This window comes from Elephas maximus, chromosome 3 (assembly GCF_024166365.1).
Source record: "Elephas maximus indicus isolate mEleMax1 chromosome 3, mEleMax1 primary haplotype, whole genome shotgun sequence".
Taxonomy (NCBI): Eukaryota; Metazoa; Chordata; class Mammalia; order Proboscidea; family Elephantidae; genus Elephas; species Elephas maximus.
In genome coordinates this window covers 145,644,328-145,669,171 of record NC_064821.1, presented here as the reverse complement: position 1 = coordinate 145,669,171, position 24,844 = coordinate 145,644,328, and the positions used below count along the sequence as shown (strand labels likewise).

General features: G+C 40.8%; 1 protein-coding gene across 1 annotated transcript in view; it reads left to right on the top strand.

The window, feature by feature from the left end:
- Positions 1 to 14,325, top strand: part of RWDD3 (RWD domain containing 3) — a 171,100-nt gene extending 156,775 nt beyond the window's left edge. The window contains exon 5 of the transcript XR_007516696.1: positions 14,308 to 14,325. The gene's annotated coding sequence lies outside the window, so the exon portion shown is untranslated. The remainder of the gene's footprint in view (positions 1 to 14,307) is intronic.
- The last annotated feature ends 10,519 nt before the right edge of the window (positions 14,326 to 24,844 follow it).

The following is a 24,844-nucleotide window of genomic DNA, read 5'->3' as shown; positions in this document are numbered from 1 at the left end:
ACTTGACGGCGCACAGCAACCACCACAACAACAGCCCTGCTTGAGGGTGAAGCCTGGCAGCAAGCCAGTGTGAGTGGAAATAGTGAAGTTAAGGATGGTTTTAAGGTGGATAATGAATTTGATTTAGAACATACCGATTTTAAGCTCCTAGTAAGACATTTGAAAACAGGAATAAAGGAACCATGTTACTGAAACATTGTTTTAACTTTTTTTTCTCCCCTGGGACCAGAATAAGAATGATCTCATCCATCCTCAGGGCTTCAACTATTACCTGTATGATAGTGATTCTTGTAGTAGTCACCAGTGCTGCTTGCTCAGTACTGCCAGGTTTCTGCTTTCTGGCCATATAGTAGGATTGCACTTTCTGCCCCTTTGAAGTAGGAGTGACCAAGCGGCTTGATTCACCTAATGAAATATGAGAAGTGACATGTGTCACTTCTATGCAGAAACTTGCAGAACCAAAATATTATTCTCCACACCCTCTCCTCAGTGCTACAGTGACTGTGACAGCATACTTCAAGACAGAGCCTTCACTTCACCAGACAGTGAACCAGGATGCAGAACACATGGACATGTAGTGGTTTTGAGAAACAAACTTTTGTTATTTTATGCTATTGAGATTTTGGGGTTGTCTTAGTCATCTAGTGCTGCTATAACAGAAATACCACAATTGGATGGCTTTAATGAAGAGAAATTTATTCTTTCACTGTCTAGTAGGCTAAAATCCAAATTCAGGGTGTCAGTTCCAGGGGACGGCTTTCTCTCTCTGTCAACCCTGGAGGAAGGTCCTTGTCCTCAATCTTCTCCTGGCCAAGGAGCTTCTCAGGTGCAGGGACCCCGGGTCCAAAGGATGGATTCTGCTCCTGGTGCTGCTTTCTTGGTGGTATGAGGTCCCCAACTCTCTGCTTGGTTCCCTTTTCTTCTATCTCTTGAGAGATAAAAGGTGGTGCAGGACACACCCCACGGAAATTCCCTTTACCTTGGATCAGGGAGGTAAATTCCCTTTACCCTGACCTGAGTAAGGGTGGTGTTACAATCCTAACCTAATCCTCTTAACAGAAAATTAAAAGCACAAAGTGAGGATAACCACAACCAAGTTGATATACACGTTTTTGAGGGGACATAATTCAATCCATGACAGGGGTGTTTTTTTACCACACTATTGCCTACTATTCTGATTAATATAACTCCTAAATCTTTATCTCCAGCACCCATCTCTGTATAGGGGGCATTGGTGGGTCAGTGGTAGAATTCTCACCTTCCATGCTGGAGACTCTGGTTAGATTCCCTGCAGATGCATCTCAAGAGCAGCCACCACTCTTCTGTCAGTGAAGGCTTGCATGCTGCTATGATGCTAAACAGGTTTCAGTGGAGCTTCTAGACTAAGATGGACTAGGAAGAAAGGCCAGTGATCTACTTCCAAAAATTAGGCAAAGAAAACCCTATGGATCACAATGTTTCTTTCTGCAATCGATCATGGAGATGACACAAGGCCTGGCAGCATTTCATTCCATTTTGCATGGGTCACCAAGAGTCAGGGGCCAACTTGATGGCAGCTAACGGCCACAACCACAACAAGTCTCCTCTGTATAGTGACCGTGAATCCCCAGACTTTTCAGAGCAAACCTGATTTAGGGAATTTTTATTATTTTAAAAACAAGCCAGTTACTAAATGTAAATCTAAATATGACTTCCTTTTTTTATACCTTTATAATATCTTATAATATTATAACAATGACTTTCAAACTCTTTTAACCATGATACACAGTAAGAAATAATTTTACCTCAGTAGATACATAAATTAGAAACAAAACTTTCATGAAACTATACTTAGTGTTACTGTGTATGAAGCATGATTATTTTTATTCTATTTTATCTTATTCTATTCAAAAACACTTATTGTAATCCACTAAGTGGACGTCATAACCCAGTAATGGGTCTTAACCTACTGTTTACAAAACCCTGGCATAGGGCATGGGCTTTGAGGTTGGAAAACCCGAGTTCATTCTAATTCCTCCATTTATTACTGCTATGTAACATTTAAAAGATGTGTAACCACTGAGCCTCAGATACCTCATCTATAAAATGGGATACTAATTCCTACCTAATTACCTGTTTTATAATTAAATTAGATTAAATAAGATAATATATATAAGTTGCCTGGCATATTTCTTAAAACATTTTAAGTTATCATAAACCATAAACTTGATTTTTGGTTAGAAAGATTTGCCTGACATGAAAGATCAGAGGATCCAACTTTTTAGGAGCTGTGGTGGGACAGATACATCACTCGTTGACATATCAGACCTCTGTGACCCCCTTTGTTCCCATGGCCCTGTGACCTCCGCCACACGTAGTTACCTAGCACATTCCTTCTATGCAGCCTCAACTTGTGGGATCCCTCTGGGAGTGGGGCTGAGCACTTGCACCTCCTCCATCACAGGGACCCTGGGTGTGATGGGGATCAGAGTCTGAAGTGTATTTGGAGACAACCTGCACTTATTATTATATCATGTTGCTTTCTCAGCCTTCTTCTTGTCAGTGTGAGTGACTTTGCTATGGAAGAAGACCTCCTTGTCTCAGTAAAACAAAACAAAACAAAACAAAAAACCCGTTGCCATCAAGTCAATTCTGACTCGTAACCGTACAGGACAGAGTAGAACTGCCCCATACGGTTTCCAAGGAGTGGCTGGTGGATTCAAACTGCTGATCTTTTAGTTAGCAGCTGAGCTGTTAACCACTGTGCCACCAGGTCTCAGTACCCAGTTCAAATTATTTACCTCCCATACAGATCATCAACATTTTGTGTGTTCTTTCCAATGGCCTGTGGTTTCGTCTCCCTAAGTGATTATAAGCTTATAGAGATTGTGACTCCACATCTCTAACAGAGACTTGAACATAGTAAGTGCTCAATAAATGTTTATTTATGGAGTCTGCCTATAATACCCGGTACCCATGCAAAACTCTTTACCCTTTCCCTGTTTTCCGGGACGATTCCCATTAATCTTTCAGGTCTCTGCACAAAATCCCTTTCTCTGGATGCTCCTATCCTGAGTTCCCAAGGCAATCCTTGGTCTTCCCATCTTAATACTTTCCAACTTTACTCAAACTACTTGTTTGTCTTTCGTGCTATGTTAAATAGCACAATAACTTTCAAACTCTTTCAATTATGAGGGCAGAAGTTGTTCCGATTTGTTGCAGCCACCTTGGCATAGTGGTTAAGAGCTACGGCTCCTAACCAAAAGGTTGGCAGTTTGAGCACACTGGCACTCTTTGGAAACTCTATGGGGGCAGTTCTACTCTGTCCTATAGGGTCGCCATGGGTAGGAATTGACTCGACAGCAACGGGTTTAGTTTTGGTTTGGGTGCTAAACACAGTGCTTCTTTTTAGAGCATTTTGTAATATGTCCATCTAAATCAGACATCCCACACCTGAATGTTTGCATGGGCCAGACAGCTCATATATCTGAATCTTTGCTTGGGCCAGACAGCTCATATACCTGAGTGAAGCCAGTCATATGGAATTTGGGAAAGTGGGTATTGTAGATCTCATCTAAATGTGTAGCCACTACTCAGCATTGGCAGAATGTTACCAAGAAAAAGTGGCCCCTAGTTGCTAGAACTTTCGGATTTTAAACGTTATTAAACTGTGTTTTTTAATTAAAAAAAAAAAATCCATAGACTTCTAGTCAACAATTTTTGCTCAAGACTATATACCAGCTGCTCCTTGGAAGCTCTATGAGGCAGTTTTACTCTGTCCTATATGGTTGCTATGAGTTGGAATTGACTCAACAGCAATGGGTTTTTGTATATAATGCATATTTATTTATAAACAGAAAACAAAAACCCTCACAACTGGACCAAAAAGCAACATCATGATAAGTGGAGAAAAGATTGAAGTTGTCAAGGATTTCACTTTCTTTGATCCACAATCAACACCCATGGAAGCAGCAGTCAAGAAATCAAAAGACTCATTGCATTGGGCAATTCTGTTGCAAAGGACCTCTTTAAAATGTTGAGAAACAAAGATGTCACCTTGAAGACTAAGGTACACCAGACCTAAGCCATGGTGTTTTCAATCGCATCATATGCATGCAAGAGCTGTGCAATGAATAAGGAAGACTGAAGAAAAATTGGTGCCTTTGAATTGTGGTGTTGGCAAAGAATATTGAATATATCATAGACTGCCAAAAGAATGAATAAATCTGTCTTAGAAGAAGTACAACCAGAATACTCCTTAGAAGCAAGGATGGTGAGGCTGTGTCTTACATACTTTGGACATGTTATCAGGAGGGATCAGTCCTGGAGAAGGACATCTTGCTTGGTAAAGTAGAGGGTTAATGGAAAAGAGGAAGACCCTCAACAAGGTGGATTGACACAGTGGCTGCAATGATGGGCTCAAGCATAACAACGATTGTAAGAATAGCTCAGGACCAAGCAAGATTTCGTTCTGATGTGCATAGTATCGCTATGAGTTGGAACCTACTCGACAGTACCTAACAACAACAACAATATTTATAATATTTTTCCCTTAACAGAACTTATTTTCCTGTCAATGTTACATGTATCTTCAGTTGCTTATCTGTAAAATGGTGATAATAAGATATTATTTCACAGAATTGTTGAGAGGATTAAATCAAATAGTGTTTCCAAAGCCCAAGAACAAAGCTAGGCCTATAGTAGATGCCCCATAAATGGGAGCTCCCTCTTCCCCTCTCTGCTGCTCAGTCTTTGTCAGGAAAAGAGTAGCCCTAGGAGTAACTGAAGAAAATGTGTTCCCCGGGATGCTCCTGTGAGGTGTTAATAGATACTGGGGGGCGGGGGTTTGTGAACAAACACATTTGAATAACATGACCTAAACCTATTTAAGCATAACATCTTTACAAAAGGATTTCTTTGAGACTTTAATATGCTAATATGCTTTGTGAATATTTAAAAAGGAGATAGGGATACAGCATTTCTCAAATAGCATTGACCTGAACGAGTGTCTCATTAAGCCCACTGTGAAATGTTGAATCCTAATGCCTCATTCCACTCCGGTCTTGCTTTAAGGTCAGCTTAGAAGCAATGGTCACAGCCCAGGAGACAAGCTCCAGCCAAGTGGGCCTACCTCACCCGCTCACACTGGGTCTGCGCTAGTAGTTCTGAAGAGTCTTTGCTTATTTTCACTTAACAGGCGAGAACCCAAGGGCCCCAAACAACTTTATTGATCCTGCAATGCTTTAGCAGCAAAGCCATAAACAAATGCACCCACTGAACAGCGGTAAGTTGATGCTGGCTAACGAGTCCACCCCTCTTGCTAGCATTGATTTTTATCCTTAACTAGCTATTCTCCCAGCAGAACCAAAGGAAGCGATTTTATTTCTGTTGATTCCATTCTTGAGATCGTTGTGTTGATTATGTGTATTCTCTTTTTTCGTGTAGAGGTTTGAAATTTCCCTAGGAAACATTTCCTTCTGCCTGAGATTGCATAGAGCATCATTTTCACACATAGTAAATGTTGCTGAGTAGAAAAATGCATGCATTACCACGTATTTTTGCAAAGTAAGAGGTTTATATCTTTGTAATTATTTTCAATGTGTGTTTATTGATTTTTATAATACAGGGATATTAACTTGAAAGAGAACAAATTACATACAACAAATTAAGCACTTGCATGGATTAAAAAATCGAGGTAGTGCATTCAAGGCGTGCCTAATATGAGAGTGTTGCACGACAGGAGAACTGCGGGGTTTTAGATCACGTCTGGGAGGATTTCATCCAGCCACTTGTTCAAAAGGATCTTTAACTGAAATGCAGGTGCAGATAGGCATGCATTTATAGAACCATAGAATTTTAGAACTGGGAGAGAACCTTAGGTAAGGAAACTGAGGACAAGAAGAATTAAGAGTCATCCTCGAGGTCACCGAAGATTGGTGGTAGAGCCAGAAGTGGAGCCTGGGTTCCTGGACACCCAGTCCTGTGTTGGCTTCCCAACTATATACTGCCTCCCCGAGTCCCAGTGTCAACATTTATCAGCTCTGTGACATTGGTCAAGTAAGTATTTCATCATGTGAAATAAGAATAACACCTAATAATGAGCTGATATATATGGATATTGCACTGTGTTTGGCATAAATCAAAAAATGACAACAAAAACCTGTTGACATAGAGTTGATGCCAACTCCGAGTGACCTGACGTATGTCAGAGTAGAACTGCTCCATGGGGTTTTCAATGGTTGATTTTTGGGAAGGAGATCACCAGGACTTCCTTCTAAGGTGCCTCTGAATGGGCTCAAACCACCAACCTTACAGTTAGCAGCTGAACACATTAACCATGTACACTGCTTAGGGACTTGGCACTAAATATCATTTCATCCATTCATTTGACATATTGTTATTGAGTCCCTACTAAGCTTCAGGCACTAATTTCATTAAGAACAGGCTTTCTTTCCAGGACAGATAATTACTTTAATAAGCATTTAATTAATTTACATGACATGTTTTTAAATGTGTAGGCAAAATATTTCACATTTGAATTTCAGGGTGGAGGGGCAGGAAGAAAAAGGCTAAATTCAGTAATTCAAAGATTCTAAAATCCAAAGATTAGTGATGTGATCCTGGAACTCTTTGGACTAAAGTTGCTATATAAACTAACTTACTAATGTTATTAGCATTGTTGTCAGCCAATGTCTTTTTAAAAAGGGCAGTGGCAATTGATCCTCACTCTCTATCCTCCAAAATAGTGTATCAAAAGGGCTTTGCCCCAGGAAGGTGGGAGGGGAGCGTAGCTATCCCAGTGGGGGCAATATTTTTCATGTGATGGAGTAGCTGAAAGGATTTGGGTGTTTCCTCCTTGTCCTGTAGCTCAAGGTTTCTCTTTCCATTTGTACATGGGACTTTAGGGCAAGATAATTTCAAGATGGGTGATAAAAATTCATCAGGATCCTGGAAAGACTTGGTTCATGGCACGCATGGCTTCTCTCTAGGGGTTGAAATGTGCAGAGACAGAAGAGATAATGAGTAGAGATGTGCATCATTTGTTGTTCAGTACTAGATACCTCCTCCCAAGATGACTTCGGATCTACTCGTAGTTTCTTAGAACTCTATTTGTTGAGGTGGGAAGGAGTAGGGCTTTGGAAGCCATTATGGATTCATTTGAACATTCTCTTCAGCAGCACCTGATTTGTTTCTTAATTTTTTAATGTGACAGATGGGTCCATGACATATCTTGGTTGGCTCTGGGTGGGGAAATGTCTGCCCCAGGATTGCAAGAGACTGGGGAGCCCTTGGAATTGCCTCATGGTTTCAGACTGAGAACTGGGGACTTTTGAGCAGATCATATCTATTCTTCAAGGAAGGATCACCTCTAGATCTGTGATTAGTTTTTCACAATTTTCCTTCTGTTTGGTTGCCCCTCTTGGTTCTAAATGATACAGAAATAGTGTTTGTTCCTAGAAGAACACTTTTAAAAAAGAAGTGCTAATAATATCATTTCTAATAAGTTGGATTTTATTCTTTAATTTATAATCATTAATTCAAATTTGGAAAACTCTGGCATGACAATGAAGTCTTCCATTTTCATGGAGAATCAATAATCATATATGGCTACTTGCTCTATGCCTCGCATATGTCTCTTCCCTTTGTTCAATTTGAAAATATGGTTTTTAAATATATTACCTCAAATCTTAAATATTATACAGGGTAGTTCTCAACTTGTAGAGCACTCAACTTGTAGAGATTATTCTTAAAAATTTCTTCTTTGAAACTCAGCATTTTTCCCAGAGAAGTATTATGAATATGATTAAATTCACACACAATCCTTTCTATTCATATGTATCTGAAATATTGTTCATTTATATTGAAAAGTAGAAACAAAAACAGTCTCTAAAATGGTAAACAAGACTAAAAATATGAAGGCTGAAAAAGAAGCCAATATTTATATTAAATGCTAGATCTTGGGAAAAACAATTTTAATTAGAGGGAAATTTTGAGAACTTTACGCGAGAACTTGAAGGGGTTTACAGGCTCATTAAAATGTTTCATTGCGTGGGCTCTTTATTATACCTGTTTTTTTGTTTTCCTCTCTATTCTTTTATACAAGTATACTAGTACTATTATTCTTATATTACCTTAGCCATGACCAAGACAATTCTTTAGTTTCATATATAAACTTAAGGAGGAAGAGTAACAAGAATAAGTAAAAGAATTTGCCGTAGCACAGAATTGCCGTAGCACACCGAAGGCCCTGTTGAGGTTGTATACCAGGAATTGGAAAAGGGGCCAATTTATGGAATCCTGTTTGGAAACACTGGTGGTGTAGTGGTTAAGTGCTACAGCTGCTTACCAAAAGGCCGGCAGTTCAAATCCACCGGGTGCTCCTTGGGAACTCTATGGGACAGTTCTACTTTGTCCTATAGGGTTGCTATGTGTTGGAACTGACTGGATGGCAAGAGGTTTGGTTTTTGTTGGTTTGGTGTCTTTTCCAAGGTTGAAGAATGTGGATTGTAGCATGGCTCTAGGGTTGGGTTTTCATCAAATCGCAGAAGGAAAGGACACGTATACAATGAAGCTGAAGGCAAGAGAGAGTGAATGATTCAGGTGACTAAATTTGAGGTCTAGATTGAATGGGGCGGAAAAGAGTCCAGAATTCATTCTGGGAGGAAGTGAAGGTTTGAAGGGACTGGAGGTTTGCTGTTGGACTTTCATCTTCGGGAGGGGACTGTATCTAAGGCTGTTATTATGCAGCATTGTGAACAAACCTGGCTTTCCAGTGATGTTCAGACTTAGAATTTGAAGCTTTGTATGTATTTTTTTCCGAGTAAAACCCATGAATTTTCCATTTCTCTGCTTTTCACATTAGAATATTGTGAAATATTTTACAAGACATCATAATAAGACACAGCGTCAGGTGTAGTTCTTTTGTTTAATGGTGTTTATGTTTCGGTTCTTTTCTTTGAATAATTTTTGTATTTGGTGCTTAAATAAGGCATCACAGAGTCTTGTGCAATTGCCTAATAAACTACCTTTATATTTCTTTGAAAGAAAAAAAATTGAAGACAAAGACTGTTCATTGTAGTCAAACGTGAATATGTTGGGTCCTGGGCAAGATGTTGCTGAAACACTCCATCATTCTACCCGGTAGTGAAAGGGAGTGGGTGTGGACAGGTTTTCAGATTTTTTTTTCGCGACATTTCATAGATGTTCCCAAATGCCTTTTTGCTGCTGTAATACTCGAGTGCTATTCTCCATTTGTCTCCTGGAGTTATTTTGAGGATCAAGTGAGATAATGCCTGTGCAAGCGCTTTGTAAATGGTCAAGGTCTATGCATGTGTTAATTCTTCTCTTCATTGCTACTTAGATACAATGGCTGTACTCAAACAAACGCACTGAAGGCAACTTCCAGGGCCAAAAGCTATAGCTCTGCACTCTTCCCTGCTACACTCCTGGGTTTACTTCTTAGTGAATGCTAAATGCATGTGGCAGGATCCTGACCCCAAATCATTACAATGGATAGACTGTGCTCACAGAGCTTAAACTATCCGTGTGCTTGCTGCAACATGATGGATATAACTGCTTGCTGAGAATTTGATTTATTTTCCAATAGTTTAGCATCCCTCTGCTTTTATCTGATATGACTATTTTACAAGCGTGTGTACCAAGCATGGCTTCAAAATTGCAGGTTATGAAATACAGAAAATGGAACAATTGCCGTGCATAGCAGAAATCTTCCTGTTTGGTCTGTGTGCCGTATATTTTAAAGTAAGATGGACTGCTGAATGGCTTTGGGGGCTTGCCTTTGGCTTCATCATTTTTTCCCCTACATGTGAAAGAAAGTGCAAGACTTTCTTCTTCATTTTCAACTTTGTATTGTTAGTTGGTTTTTCACAGGCTGGTTTGTGATGATGGGTTTTTGCCTTATCATTTGTTGGCATAATAAAAATGACATGATGATGGGGAAGAGAGCAGTTCCCCTTTAGGATGGAACAGAGCAGCTGATACTCACGATGGGAACATAGCAGGCTGATGGGGATGGCTCCCCCTTTCCCATTTTACCTCAACCCAAACCTCTATTTTTCAATAACACACTTGCTCCCTTAGAAATGCTCGTCAGGAATTCACAGCTATTATGGGTATGCAGACATTTGCGTGTAGAACTGACTGGCTCATTTTCAGTCTGTGCAGCTGATGTACCAGCATCCGAACGCTGTTCCTAGAAGGAGGATAGCTTGCTTCATTGGAAGGTTATATTTATTTCAGGGTTCTTCCTGAAAATATCCCTCCCGTTCCCTGCCCCACGCTAGTGATTGCCTCTGGACTCTGATAGTTGGCATCTAAGAACAGAGCAAATCGAGGGCTGGTTCAACTCTGATAGCATCTTTACTCTGTTGGAGGCTTCCTTCAGCCCAGCTCTGGAGAAGGGATTGCTGGCAGTGTGGGATGGTGATTACTATCATTCTGAGCGAACTTAGGCAGAATCCAAGTGTGACGGGCCTAGGACATCTGCCCTGGCATAGTAGAGACAAGGCATGTTCATAGGCAGTACAAAGAGGCTGTGATGATTAGAGGTACAGCTTTCCACGGGATAGATCTGGGATGTCAGTCATCTAGAACCATTCACTGGGACTAAGTATTCACCAGTGCGTTACAATGTTTGCTGAAAACCCAGATTCAGTCCTGATAGATAACTAGCTCACTTTCACAGTTAGGTGACTCCCCGTCAGATCATGTTTGTTATACACCTCAATGCCCATGAGATTTTCCAGTTTGGGGACACACTATACTACACTATGCATCTCTTTCGATTACTTTACTCTTTAACTTGGGTGAGTGATCATTTGGTTATTTTAAGCAAGTTAAGTCTGTAACAAACAGAAATTAGCGAACTCAGAGAACCAAATGGTTTCCTATTGACAACAGTTCCTTCCATGGCTTCCTATAAAGGATGAATGCCTAGAATTTATTGAGCATTCTCTATATGCCAGACACTGTGCAAAGTGATATACGTGGTTCTCACAACACTCTTATGAAACAGATACAATAATCACCTCCATTTTATAGAAAGAAAACTAAGGTACAGAGAGGTTAAGTGACTTGTCTCAGGTCACACAGCTGTGTGAGGTGGAGTGGGGATTTAAATCTAAGCATTCTGACCCCAGAGTCTGAATTCTTAACCTCTACTCTATGCTCCTTGGCATGGTGCTTACTTAGGATACAAATATTTGTTGAATGCTTTCAATGTACTGGATTCTGACTTAGGTGCTGGAGTTACTTTTAAGGTAAATAAGGTATCTCACCAAACTCCAAGTGGGAGGGGGGAGGTCAGACATCAAAGTAAACAAAGCAATATAATTAGATAGGAATAAGGAAAAGCAAAAACAACGAAAAAACAAAAACAACGAGGGTGATGTAATTGAGTGACACGTAAAAGGGAAGAGTAGATTGGGTGGTTAGAGAAGGCCTGTCCCAGGAGTTAACATTTGAACTTAATGAGTAGAATTAGCCAGTCATGAAAATTTCCGTGGGAAGAAAAGAGCTAACTGCAAAAACAAAGACCGTGTGGTGGGAACACATCTTCCGTGTGCTAGGAACATAAAGCAAGTGTCCTGAATGGAGGGGAAGTGGTGGGAGTTGTGAGCAGAGAGGTGAGTAGGGACAAATCACACAAGGCCTTGGGCTGACCAGTGTCTTTAAGAATGACCCAGTCCATGTCAGTGGTCCTGTCTGTCCTGATACCATAAGTCGTACTTTGCGCTCAGTGTTGTGCTCATGCCAAACTGCTCTTGATTCCTCAAAACCTGTGCAGTTTCACTGCTCTGTGCCTTGGCCTGTGTTCCTCCTGCCTGGAACATCCTTCACCAGCTTTTGTACCTGGCTAACTTTCACTCGCCCTTTAAGACTCAGTGCAAGGGTCATTTCCTATGGTGGAGCTTCTCAAAACTTCTGGTTGGGCTGAATTTTTGCTTCTCCCCTGAATTTCCGTGGTGCCTCTCTGAACACTTAACATGCATTTTTTAAAATAATTTTTTTTATTGTTGCTGAAAATGTATATAGCAAAACATACACCAATTCAATAATTTCTGCATGTATAATTCAGTGACATTCTTCAAGTTGTGCAACCATTCTCATGCTCCTTTTCCAAGTTATTCCTCCACCATTAATGTAAAGTCACTTAGTATGCATTTTTAAATTTTTCATATTATGCCCCTCTGCAAGACTGTGAGCTCATTGAGGACAAAGAATGTGTGTTGCTCACTCTGTATTCCCAGTGCCCACGCTAGCGTATGGCTTATAGTAGGTAATAAGTGCGTGCTGAACTCACCTGAAGGCAAAATTATTTTCAAGAATATGTTACGGGAAATGGAAGCATGGTAAATTCAGTGGAACTTGCAATTCCCTAGACTTAGGTGCTAGGTGGAGCCCTGGTGGCACAGTGGTTAAGAGCTTGGTTGCTAACCAAATGGACGGCAGTTCAAATCTACCATCCTTTCCTGGGAAACCCATATGGTCACTTTGAGTCAGAATTGACTCTATGGCAATGGATTTAAGTGTTTTTTTTTTTTTGGTTTGGGTGCTAGGTATATTTTTCATTTTTCTATCCATGCTCCAGTCCAAGGCTCACCTGGGAGTTCCTAGCTTCTTCATAACAAGATACAACTATTAATAATGGATAGCATAGCATTTTCACTACCATATTTAATTCTCACAGTAAACCATGGGTAAGGCACTATTATCTTTCCAATTTACAGTTGAGGGAACCGAAGTTTAAAGAGATTTGGTAATTTTCCCAAGGATACACAGCCTCGTAGAGGTGGAGCTGGGATTTAAGTTGAAGTTTAACTCCAAAGGCCATGCTATTGACCTTGACAAGATGTAGCCATTCCAGGCAAAAGATGATTCTGTTAGTCTTTTCATCATCCACAAGGCTGATCACTCTGGAGGTCTCTAGGCTGACCTGGAACATTTAGATGGAGACAAAAATGCTCAGTGGTATTGATCAGAAAACTTTGTGCTTGGGTGTGTCTATTTAATGCAGCACAGTGGTGGCCATTGGGTCTACCCCTCAGGGAATGTGGGGCCCAAAATCATCTCTAAGAAGATATAAGGTCTGAGAGAGATGAATATTGAAATTACAGTATCTCTTTCTGCCACCCCCAAGTTTATACAGTTAGAAATATGGCTATAACATTGAATTCTAATCCTTGCTCTGGTGTTGCTTTATATAAGACTTTATTTTGACATGCCTGATTTCAGATGTTTACTGTTCTATTGTTCCAAATTTTTAAATTCTAGTAGTTAGTGGTATAACCGAATTAATAATAAAGAAGGGATTTTTTTATGTTTAGATAATCACCAAGGACAACCTGGAAGGGAACAAAAAGTATCAAGAACAACAACAAAAAGCCCTAATCTGCAGCCTTCGGGTGAATGAGGGTGGGGCAGAAGAGGAAAAGGAATTGTTTCACACGCTTTGATAGGAATGGTGGCGGGCTTTGGGGGCTGGTTGTGGGATTATGCCCCTCAACAAGGGAGGTCTATTTTTCCTAGCACATCTAGGTGGTGTACACTGTTTCCTTTCTCTTCTTAACCATCTGGTTTTCAGACCCTCTGAAACACTAAGCATGGGGCATTTGACAAATTCTAAGTTCAGCTGGAAATTAGCCAAGGACGATTGGATGACTCACAGTCCATCTTAACTCATCTCTCTGTAGTGGACTATTGCTGTTTTTGCCCAGTACCTGTTGACTTTTTTTTTTTTTTTTTTTCTGTTAACAACAATCTGATTTAATTTGGGAACATTATTCCACTATTCACACTCCACATGGCTTGGTCTATGACCTCACTCTCAGCTTTTGTGTGGGCACATGGTCTAGCCAATGGGATTATTTTATTCCTCAGGCCATGGTAATAGAACACAATCCTAAAATCTTCTTCAGAACTGCTGAGAAGAGGCTGTCTTTCCAATAGGCTTTCTGAGATGGCAGAAAATGGCAGCCATCTTCCCATGCAATGGGAGACGGGATTACATAGAGTCATTGCCAAGACTAGGGAGAAGAATCTTTCTAACTACAGCATTGCAGCACCTGAACCCAGCCTTGCTAGTCCAGAGCTACCCACAGGCTTTTCACTGACTTGAACCAATACGTTCTCTTTTTGCCTTAAGCAGCATAGTTCCTAACAGATCCACCCACCAAGAATTCTGACTAGCTCCAGGGTCATGGCACGCTACAGAACAAAAAAAATGGGACTCTACAGAACAAAGGGAGGGTAAATTTTGGAGACAGAAACTCTCTCTCCAAAGTGCTTCTTGTCTCCTTCACTTCTCAGCTTGTCTGCAGAGACCAGTGGAGAACAGCCAGAGAAGAGGTATGGTGACATCTCTGTCAACTCGAACTAAAGTAGAAAGGCTCTGAGCAGGTAGGTAATCAAGGTGAGATTCACTGTAGGAATGTCATCATGGTATGGGAGGAGCTTCATGGCTTGGACTATAGTAGAGAAAGACCTAGATTGTCAACAACTAATTGAATGAAAGAAAAGAAAAACTTCCTTTTTTCTCTCCCTCTTACTTACTTGCTTTTTTCTCTTTTTCTGAAGTTCCAAACGTTAATTTGGGAAACTTGAATTACCAAAGACAGATGATTAGCTAGGCAAATAAGTCTAATTTCCCCAAATGGGATCTATCTAGCGTATTTAACACCCAAGGCAGATCATTTTTTAACACCTCTCTCCTCCTTACAACAGAATAGTAAACCAGGTGCACCCACACTTGCCCCCTCTGCCAGCACTGCCAATTACCCTTTTCTCCTTTATTCTTCTCTGAGGCACTTATTACATTTGACAGGCTATATATTTAACATCCCTCACGTGTCTGTCAGTTTGTCTTACTGTGAGGACTTGCATATTGCTGTGATGCTGGAAGCTATGCCACTGGCATTCAAAAACCAGCAGGATCATCCATGATGGACAGGTTTCAGCTGAGCTTCCAGACTAAGACAGACTAGGAAAAAGGATGTGGCAATCTACTTCCAAAGAAAATAGCTAGTGAGAACCTTATGAATAGCAGCGGAACATTGCCTGATATGGTGCCGGAAGATGGGCCCCTCAAGTTGGAAGGCGCTCAAAATATGACTGGGGAAGAGCTGCCTCCTCAGAGTCAATCTTAATGACGTGAATGGAGTCAAGCTTTTGGGACCTTCATTTGCTGGTGTAGCAGGACTCAAAATGAGAAGAAACAGTTGCAAACATCCATTAATAATAGGATCATGGAATACATGAAGTATGAATCTAGGAAAACTAGAGATTGTCAAAAATGAAATGGAATGCATAAAGATCGATATCCTAGGCATTAGTTAGCTGAAATGGACTGGTATTGGCCGTTTTGAATCAGGCAATCATATGGTCTACTATGCCAGGAATGACAAATTGGAGAGGAATGACATTGCATTCATTGTCAAAAAGAACATTTCAAGATCTATCCTAAACTGCAATACTACTAGTGAAAGGATAATATCCATATGCCTACAAGGAAGACCAGTTAGTAGGACTATTATTCAAATTTATGCACCAATCACTAAGGCCAAAGATGAGGAAACTGAAGATTTTTACAAACTTCTACAGTCTGAAATTGATCTAAAAGGCAATCAGAATGCATTGATAATTACTGGTGATTGGAATGTGAAAGTTGGAAACAAAGAAGAAAGATTTGTGGTTGGAAAAAAATGGTCTTGGTGATAGAAACCATGCTAGAGATCGCATGATAGGATTTTGCAAGACCAATGACCTCTTCATTGAAAATACCTTTTTTCACCAACATAAACTATGCACATGAACCTCACCAGGTGGGATACACAAGAATCAAATGGACTACATGTGTGGAAAGAGACAATGGAAAAACTCAGTATCATCAGTCAGGACAAGGCAGGGGCTGACTGCAGAACAGACCATCAATTGCTCATATGCAAGTTCAAGTTGAAACTGAAGAAAATTAGAACATGTCGACGAGATCCAAAGTATGACCTTGAGTATATCCCACCTGAATTTAGAGACCATCTCGAGAATAGACTTGACACATTGAACACTAATGTGTCAAATCACCAGATGAGTTGTGGAATGACTTCAAGGACATCATACATGAAGAAAGCAAGAGGTCATTAAAAAGACAGGAAAGAAAGAAAAGACCAAGATGGGTGTCAGAAGAGACTCTGAAACTTGCTCTTGAACGTTGAGTAGCTAAAGTAAAAGAAATGATGAAGTAAAAGAGCTGAACGGAAGATTTCAAAGGGCAGCTGGAGAAGACAAAGTAAAGTATTATAAGGATATGTGCAAAGAGCTGGAGATAGAAAACGAAAAGGGAAGAACACATTCGGCATTTCTCAAGCTGAAAGAACTGAAGAAAAATTCAAGCCCCGAGTTGCAATATGGAAGAATTTTTCAGGAAAAATATTAAACAACACAGGAAGTATCAAAAGAAGGTGGAAGACACAGAGACACTATAGCAAAAAGAATTGGTTGACATTCAGCCATTTCAGGAGGTAGCATATGATCAGGAACTGATGGTGCTGAAGGAAGAAGTCCAAGCTGCACTGAAGGCATTGGTGGAAGACAAGCCTCCAGGAATTGATGGAATATCAGTTGATCAGTTGAGATGTTTCAACAAATGGATGCAGCACTGGAAGTGCTCACTTGTCTATGCCAAGAAATTTGGAAGACAGCTACCTGGCCAGCTGACTGGAAGAGATCCATATTTATGCCTATTTCCAAGAAAGGTGATCCAACCAAATGCAGAAATTATCGAACAATATCATTAATATCACATGCAAGTAAAATTTTGCTGAAGATCATTCACAAGGAGCTACAGCAATATTTCGAAAGGGAGCTGCCAGAAATTCAAGCTGGGTTTAGAAGAGGATGTGGAACCAGGGATAGCATTGCTGAAGTCAGATGGATTCTGGCTGAAAACAGAGAATACTAGAAAGATGTCCACCTGTGTTTTATTGATTATGCAAAGACATTTGACTGTGTGAATCATAACAAATTATGAAAACTTAATTGTGCTCATGAGGAACCTGTACATAGATAAAGAGGCAGTCATTTGAACAGAACAAGGGGATAGTGCATGGTTTAAAGTCAGGAAATGTGTGCATCAGGGTTGTATCCTTTCACCATACCTATTCAATCTGTATGATGAGCAAATAATCTGAGAAGCTCGACTATATGAAAAAGAACAAGGCATCAGGATTGGAGGAAGACTTATTAACAACCTGCGATATGCAGATGACACAACCTTGCTTGCTGAAAGTGAAGACAACTTGAAGCACTTACTGATGAAGCTCAAATACCATAGCCTTCATTATGGATTACACTTCAACGGAAAGAAAACAAAAATCCTCACAACTGGACCAATAAGCAACATCATGATAAATGGAGAAAAGATTGAAGTTGTCAAGGATTTCATTTTACTTGGATCCACAAAAATCAAATGACACATTGCATTGGGCAAATCTGCCATGAAAGATGGCTTTAAAATGTTGAAAAGCCAGGATGTCACCTTGAAGACTAAGGTGTGCCTGAGCCAAGCCGTGATGTTTTCAATCGCCGAACATGCATGCAAAAGCTGGACGGTGAATAAGGAAGATGGAAGAATTGATGCTTTTGAATTATGGTATTGGTGAAGAATGTTGAATATACCATGGACTGCCAGAAAAACGAACAAATTTGTTTTGGAAGTAGTACATCCAGAATGCTCATTAGAAGCAAGGATGACAAGACTTCGTCTCACATACTTTGAACATGTTATGAGGAGGAACCAGTCCCTGGAGAAGGACATCATCCTTGGTAAAGTAGAGGGTCAGCAAAAAAGAGGAAGACCCTCAGTGAGATGGATTGACACAGTGGCTGCAACAATGGGTTCAGGCATAACAGGGATTGTGAGGATGGTGCAGGAAAGGGCAGGTTTTCATTCTGTTGTACTTAGGGTCGCTATGAGTGGGAACCAACTAGATGGTACCTAACAACACCATATTTAATGTGTGTTGCTCTGTGTTTTCTGTCCTTCTGCTAGAATATGAGCACCACATGGGATATGATTTTATTCTGTCTTATTCATTGCTGTGTCGAGAGCCTAGCACAGAGCCAGGTATGTCGTGGGCTCAGTAAATACTTGTTGAATGTTTATTGGCTGACTGACTGAGGAACTCGATTGTTATGACAATGCCCTATTCTCTTATCTGGCACTTAAGTTTTTTAACAAATAGCTTTCACGTATATCATCTTACTTAACTCCCCACCAGCTTGGAAGGTAGACAGATGTTGTGGGTTGAATCGTGTCCCCTCAAAATATGTTTTGAAGTCCTAATCCCTCAGTACCTGTGGATGTGATTTTATTTGGAAATAGGTTCTTTGAAGATATAATTAGTTAAGATGAGGTCTGTTATGGTTTGTATTGTGTCCCCCGAAAATGTGTGTCTACTTGGCTAGGTCATGATTCCCTGTTTTGTGAGGTTGTCCACCATTTTATGATCTGATATGATTATCTTACGTGTTGTAAATCCTAGGCTCTATGATGCTAATGAGGCAGGATTAGAGGCAGTTATGTTAATGAGGCAGGACTCAATCTACATGATTAGGTTGTATCTTGAGTCAATCCCTTTTGAGATAGAAAAGAGAGAATCGAACAGAGACACCAGGGACCTCACACCATCAATAAAGCAGAGCCAGGAGCAGAGCTCATCCTTTGGATCCAGGGTCCCTTTGCTGAGAAACTACTAGACCAGGGGAAGACTGATGACCAGGACCTTCCCCAAGAGCTGATGGAGAGAGAAAGCCTTCCCCTGGAGCTGCCACCCTGAATTCAGACTTCTAGCCTCCTAGTCTGTGAGAGAATAAATTTGTTTCTTAAAGCCATTCACTTGTGGTATTTCTGTTATAGCAGCACTCGGTAATTAAGACAAGGTCATACTGGAGTAGGGTGGGTCCTAATCCAACCTGAGCGATGTCCTTATGAAGGAGAAGACACAGAGAGAGATAAGGAGGGAAGATAGAGGCAAAGACTGGAACACTAAGGATCGCTGGCTTCACCAGAAGCTGGAGAGAGGCATGGGACAGATTCTCCCTTAGAGCCCTCAGAAGGTATGAACAGGGCTGACACCTTGATTTTGGATTCGTAGCCTCCAGGAGTGGGAAACAATACATTTCTGTTCTTATAAGCCACCCAGCTTGTGGTACATGGTTACAACAGCCTCGGGAGACTGCCACAAGCAGAGAGGAAGCCTCAGTGTGGTGATATAGCCTCTCTGGGTATCTAACTGATAAGTCGTCAACATGGGGGTTTGAGCCCTTGTCTTTTGATTCCAAATCCAAAAGTGCCCTCCCCACTGCATATACCAAGTCACAGCAAACAAGTGTTGTTTGCACAAAACATAACAAATATTTTGGGGTAGGAAGAGTGATGGAAGCATTCTGGGCCAAGGATTACATAGCATCTCCATTGTCCCATTATCCTAGTCTGAAATGTTCTGCTGGGAGGGTCCTGCCTGCCAAAGTGAGGACAGGTACCATATACATCATAACAGCACCACACCAGCTGCAGTCTCAAATGCCTAGGCTTAGTGCCAAATTTAACAAAACCAGACCAGACTCACTGTAAGCCTTCCATGTTCAAGTCTTAACCAGCCCAATAGTGTTAGGGGGTCCTACAGAAAAGAATGAACTCCTGAGGGTGGATGAGTTTGGGGCTCATGTTTATAATAATAAAAACTCACTTTGGTATAGAGATTTATAGTCATCGCTTTTCTTTAACATTTGCTGTCAAATTTGATTTTCTTTTTTTTAAACAAGCCTTTTGGTTAAAAAGGGTAGGAGTGAATTTGTCTGCTTTACAGATGAAGAAGCTGAGGCCTGGACAAAACCCATTGCTGTCAAGTTGATTTTGACTCGTGGTGACCCCACATGCTTCAGAGTAGAACTGCGCTCCACAGGTTTTTTTTTTTTTTTTTTTAAACTGTAATCTTATGGAAGCAAGATTGCCAGGCCTTTCTTCTACAGTGCTGCTGGGTGGATTCAAACCACCAATCTTTCAGTTAGTAGCTGAGAGCAAATAGTTTGTGACACCCAGGGACCCTCCATTATTAGTAAGGGACAGAGTTGAATTTTCAGTTCAAGATTGTTGAAGCCAAGATTGATGCTTTCTTCTTTTCATTACAAGCGGTGGTTCTCAAATTTTAGCACACTTAAGAGTCATGTGGAGAGTTACAATACCCCCAGGGATTCTGATTCAGTAGGTCTGGGGCAAGGCCCAGTAATTTACATGTCTAAATACTCTCAGGTGATGCTGATGCTCTGGTTGGCTGACTATGCGTTAATTAGCACTGGCACAGAGGGTCTGACCAACTTTACAATTTCCTGTGCCATGGGGCTTCCCTCTGGCTTCCCGTATTCCCTACATTACACCTCTGACCTCATTTCCTAGTAAAACCCCTTGCTCACTCCACCCTAGCCACATGTCTTCCTTGCTGTCTTTTGAGCATTCCGGGCATGCTCCTACCCCAGGGCCTTTGCACTTGCTTTTCTTTCTGCCTGGAATGTTTTTATACCTACCTGTCCACATGGCTCACACCTTCTTTCCCTTGAACTCATTGCACAGATGTTACCTTTGCAGTGATACCTTTTGTGACCATCCCCACTCCTAGAACTTTGTGTCTGTTATCCTTGCCAGTTACTTTCTACAGTATTTATCATCTTCTAATGTACCACATGTATTAGTTTCCTCTTGGTACTATAACGAATTACCACAAATTTAGTGGCTTAAAACAACACAAACTTATTATCTTACAGTTTTGGAGGTCCGAAGTCCAAAATGGGTCTCACCGGGCTAATTGGTGGGACTGTGTTCATTCTGGAAGCTCTAAGGTAGAATCTATTTCCTTGCCCTGTTCCAACTTCTAGAAGCCACCCCAATTCTTTGGTTTTTGGCCCCTTCCTCCATCCTCAAAGTCACCAGTATACCATTTTCAAATCTCTCTCTGGCTCGGACTCCCCATCTCCCTCTTGTATCAAGGATCTTTGAGATTACATTGGGCCTCCTTAGCTACTCCAGGATAATCTCCCCCATTAAGATCCTGAGATTAATCACATCTGCAAAGTCCCTTTTGTCATGTAAAATGCACATTCACAGGCCCCAGGGATTAAGACATAGTCATCTTTGGGGGCCCATTTTTCTGCCTCCCACATCCTCTCATTTACTTGTTTAATTTGTTTCTTGTCTACCGACCCACTCCCTCATAAGACGACAGATCTTTGTCTTTTCACTGCTGTATCCTCAGCACCTAACCTGGCTCCTGGCACCGACCAGGCTCTTAAAAAGTCGTGTGAACAAGAAGAAGGAAGGGATGAGTGGAGTCAGTGGCTCTGCAAACTTGTGAACACAGATTTTTTCCATTATACACAGGGTCTCATCTCTCAAAGGGGAAGGTTTTATTCAGAGCCAGTTTACCGAGGACCCACAAAGAAAACGGGACAACACCAGGCAGTATGTGTGCGTGGCCACAAGCCTGAGAGAGATGACCCTCTTCCGCCAGTGCCTAAGGAGGAGGAGTCTGGGAGAAAGGTCTCAGAGTACAGACGGGGCATCAGGAAGGCACTTCCTGTCACGGCCTGCTACGGGCTGTGTCTTTACTGCAGTTCACGCCCTGCTGATGCCCCAAAGCCAACAGAACCCATGTGGCCGCGTAGGTGGGCCTGCACTTGCCCTCCAGCAGAGCAAGGGCACGAGGAACACTAAACAGCCAGTAGCCATCTTTTTTTTGCGAACGTTTTAAAAACAGTTCCTCATATAAAAAGAGGAAAATTGGTCTTTGTTAACTTAAGTGAGAAAGGAGGGATGTATTTTCAAATCCTTAATATATTTACTGAATTTTGAGTTAAAAAAAATTCAAATTGCAGAAACGTATAAGGGATCACCCATGTATACAGGATCCATAGTTAATAATTGTTGCCATTTCATTAGCTTTGCTTCCATATTTACTAAAAGAAGCAAAACATTTCAGATGAAGTTCACGTTCCTTTTGTCTGCCATGCCCTGTCTCACTCCTTTGCCATTTCCTCAGAAACAATCTCTATCATGAGTTTTAAGTGTTTTCTTCTAGTCAGTTGAAATAGGTGTATATGTAGCAATATCTGGAGCCTGGTGGCACGGTGGTTAAGAGCTTGGCCACTAACTAGAAGGTCAGCATTTCAGATCCACCAGGAACTCCCTGAGAATCCTACAGGGTAGCTCTACTCTGTCCTATAAGGTTGATATGAGTCAGAATTGACTTGATGGCAATGGGTTTTGGTTTTGGCAGCAATATCTGCAACAACCACTACCATCAGTTGCCATTGAGCTGATTCTGACTCTTGGTGACTCCATGTGTGTCTGAGTAGAAACGTGCTCCACAGGGCTTTTGATGGCTGATTTTTAAGAAATAGATTGCCAGACCTTTCTTCCGAGGCACTTCTGGGTGGACTCAAACCGCCAACCTTTTGGTTATCAGCCAAGCTTGTTAATTGTTTGCATGACCCAGGGGCTCCATGTAGCAATACAAATCTCAAAAATCACAAGTTGGTGGGAAGAAGAAAGTTACCGAATGAGTTTTATGGTATGATGTCTTTAATTGAAACACACAGCCACTAAGCAGTGCTATGTATTGTTCATCCATTAAATAAAAACTTCTTTAAGTAGAAGAGAGCAGCTGGGAAAAGTTTTGAAAGATTTGAGCTATTTAAAAATAACTCTCTGCAAGGGAAATCTTAATAAAACAGGAGGCAATCATGGTCTAATACTCTTTTAGATAATGTCAGTTTCCTTTAACACATTCTTTTGAGCTTCTAAGAATTTTTTAAAACTTTATCATGATAAGATCTAGAGAAATACTAACATAGGTGAATTTCATTTTATTCATTGAATAATTGTAGAGTTTCGAGAAGCCTTTGGAATGTACTAGATACATGATTGATTAATGATTAGTTTCATTCACTCTTGGCTTATGGTATTTGAGGATAAAGCTTTCCATACTGTGTTTGTCTGCAGAACTCTATTTAGCAAACCTTTGGTCTTGGTGACTATATAAATTGGCAATTACATGCACTTTAAACAGAGGAAGATTGTGTTGAATTAAATTGTACAGTGGTTTCAGTTGAGACTAGCTCATGCTAGCAAGTCTTTTGCTTATTAAAACTGTGCAATAGCTATAAAATCTTTATATTATCTGAAGAGTTTTACTCTTTTACAAAACAATCTCATTATCAGAATGGTTTCTCAGAGTGTGAAGAGAATAAGATATTAAAATACATTTGAATCATGAATCATATTTGATAGCACATGTTCTTTTCTCCTTGCTTTGTTTACACATAGTGCTTAATGCTGGCTGGAGCCTCTCAGAACTTCTGTCAAAGTTCTCCTCATGTCAGAGGACAGAGAGATACCTCAGGGACTCCGGGGGCTTTGCTCAGAGCTGCCTCCTGCAGACAGCAAACACTTCTTTTGAACGTTCATGTTTTTCTAAAAAAATTTTATAAGATTCTCCATCTATTCTAAACCATTTAAATAATTTGACTATGCTTATATTAAAAAAAAAAAAAACTAGTTAAATTATTAAAAATTTTTTTGCCCCAAAATCTTCAAGGAAAATGAATGCTCCAGAGAAGATGTTGTTGTTGGTTGCTTGACTCACAATGATCTCATATGTGCACAGTAGAACAGCCTTTCGGGTTTTCAAGGTCATGACCTTTTGGAAACGGATCGCCAGGCCTGATTTTTGAGTTGCCTGTGGGTGGGTTTGAACCACCAACCTTTTGATTAGTAGTCCAGCACTTAAGCTTTTGCACCACCCAGGGACTCCTCCAGAGGAATAAAACCAATACCCTTTGCTGTTGAGTTGATTTTGAGTCGTAGTGACAGTATAGGACGCAGTTGAACTGCCCCATAGAGTTTCCTAGGCTGTAATCTTTAAGGAAGCAGACTGCCACATCTTTGGCCCGAGGAAAGGCTGGTGATGTGAACTGCCAGCCTTTCAGTTAGCAGCCAAGTGCTTAACCACTGTGCCACCAGATTCTGTTTATTCTGGTGTGTTGTCATATTTTGCTGTGGTGATGGTAACACCAGGGTAACAAGTGTGACTACGAGAAGTTATATTAAATTTGTGGAAGAAACTATATTTTCATCTGACTTTCACTGCCTTAATATTTCTTGTGGTGATCTTATTGACAGCAGATTTAGGTTTTGTTTAACCTATTTTTGCCATGTCTTGGTTTGCCCATCTAAAAAATGGGATGAGAAAAATACCCTGAATTCCTCAGATTACGGTAACCACATACAAAATTATATGAACTATAGCAAACATTTACTGAATGTTGCTTACGTATCAGGTACCACTCTATGTGCTGTTATGGATTAATTCACTTAGACCTCACACAGCCCCGTGAGGCAGGCACTCATATCATGTTACAGATGAGTCTGCAACACCAGGAGGTCAAGGAACCACTCCACTACAGTGCAGAATTTCTCAGGAGTTCTTAGAATTACGGTCAAATAGGTTTTGGAAATGCCATATATTATATAGCATTGGAGTGTCACAAGGACAATACAATGTTGTTGTTAGGGGCCGTCAAGTCGATTCCGACTCATAGTGACCCTGTAGGACAGAGTAGAACTGCCCCAGGGATTTTCTAGGCTGTAATCTTCATGGGAGCACAGTGCCAGGTCTTTCTCCCACAGAGCTGCTGGGTAGGTTTGAACTGCCAACCTTTTGATTAGAAGCTGAGCACTTAACGGTTAGTATCACTAGAGCTCCTTACAATATAATACAGGCCCTGAAAAGTGTTGTAATGA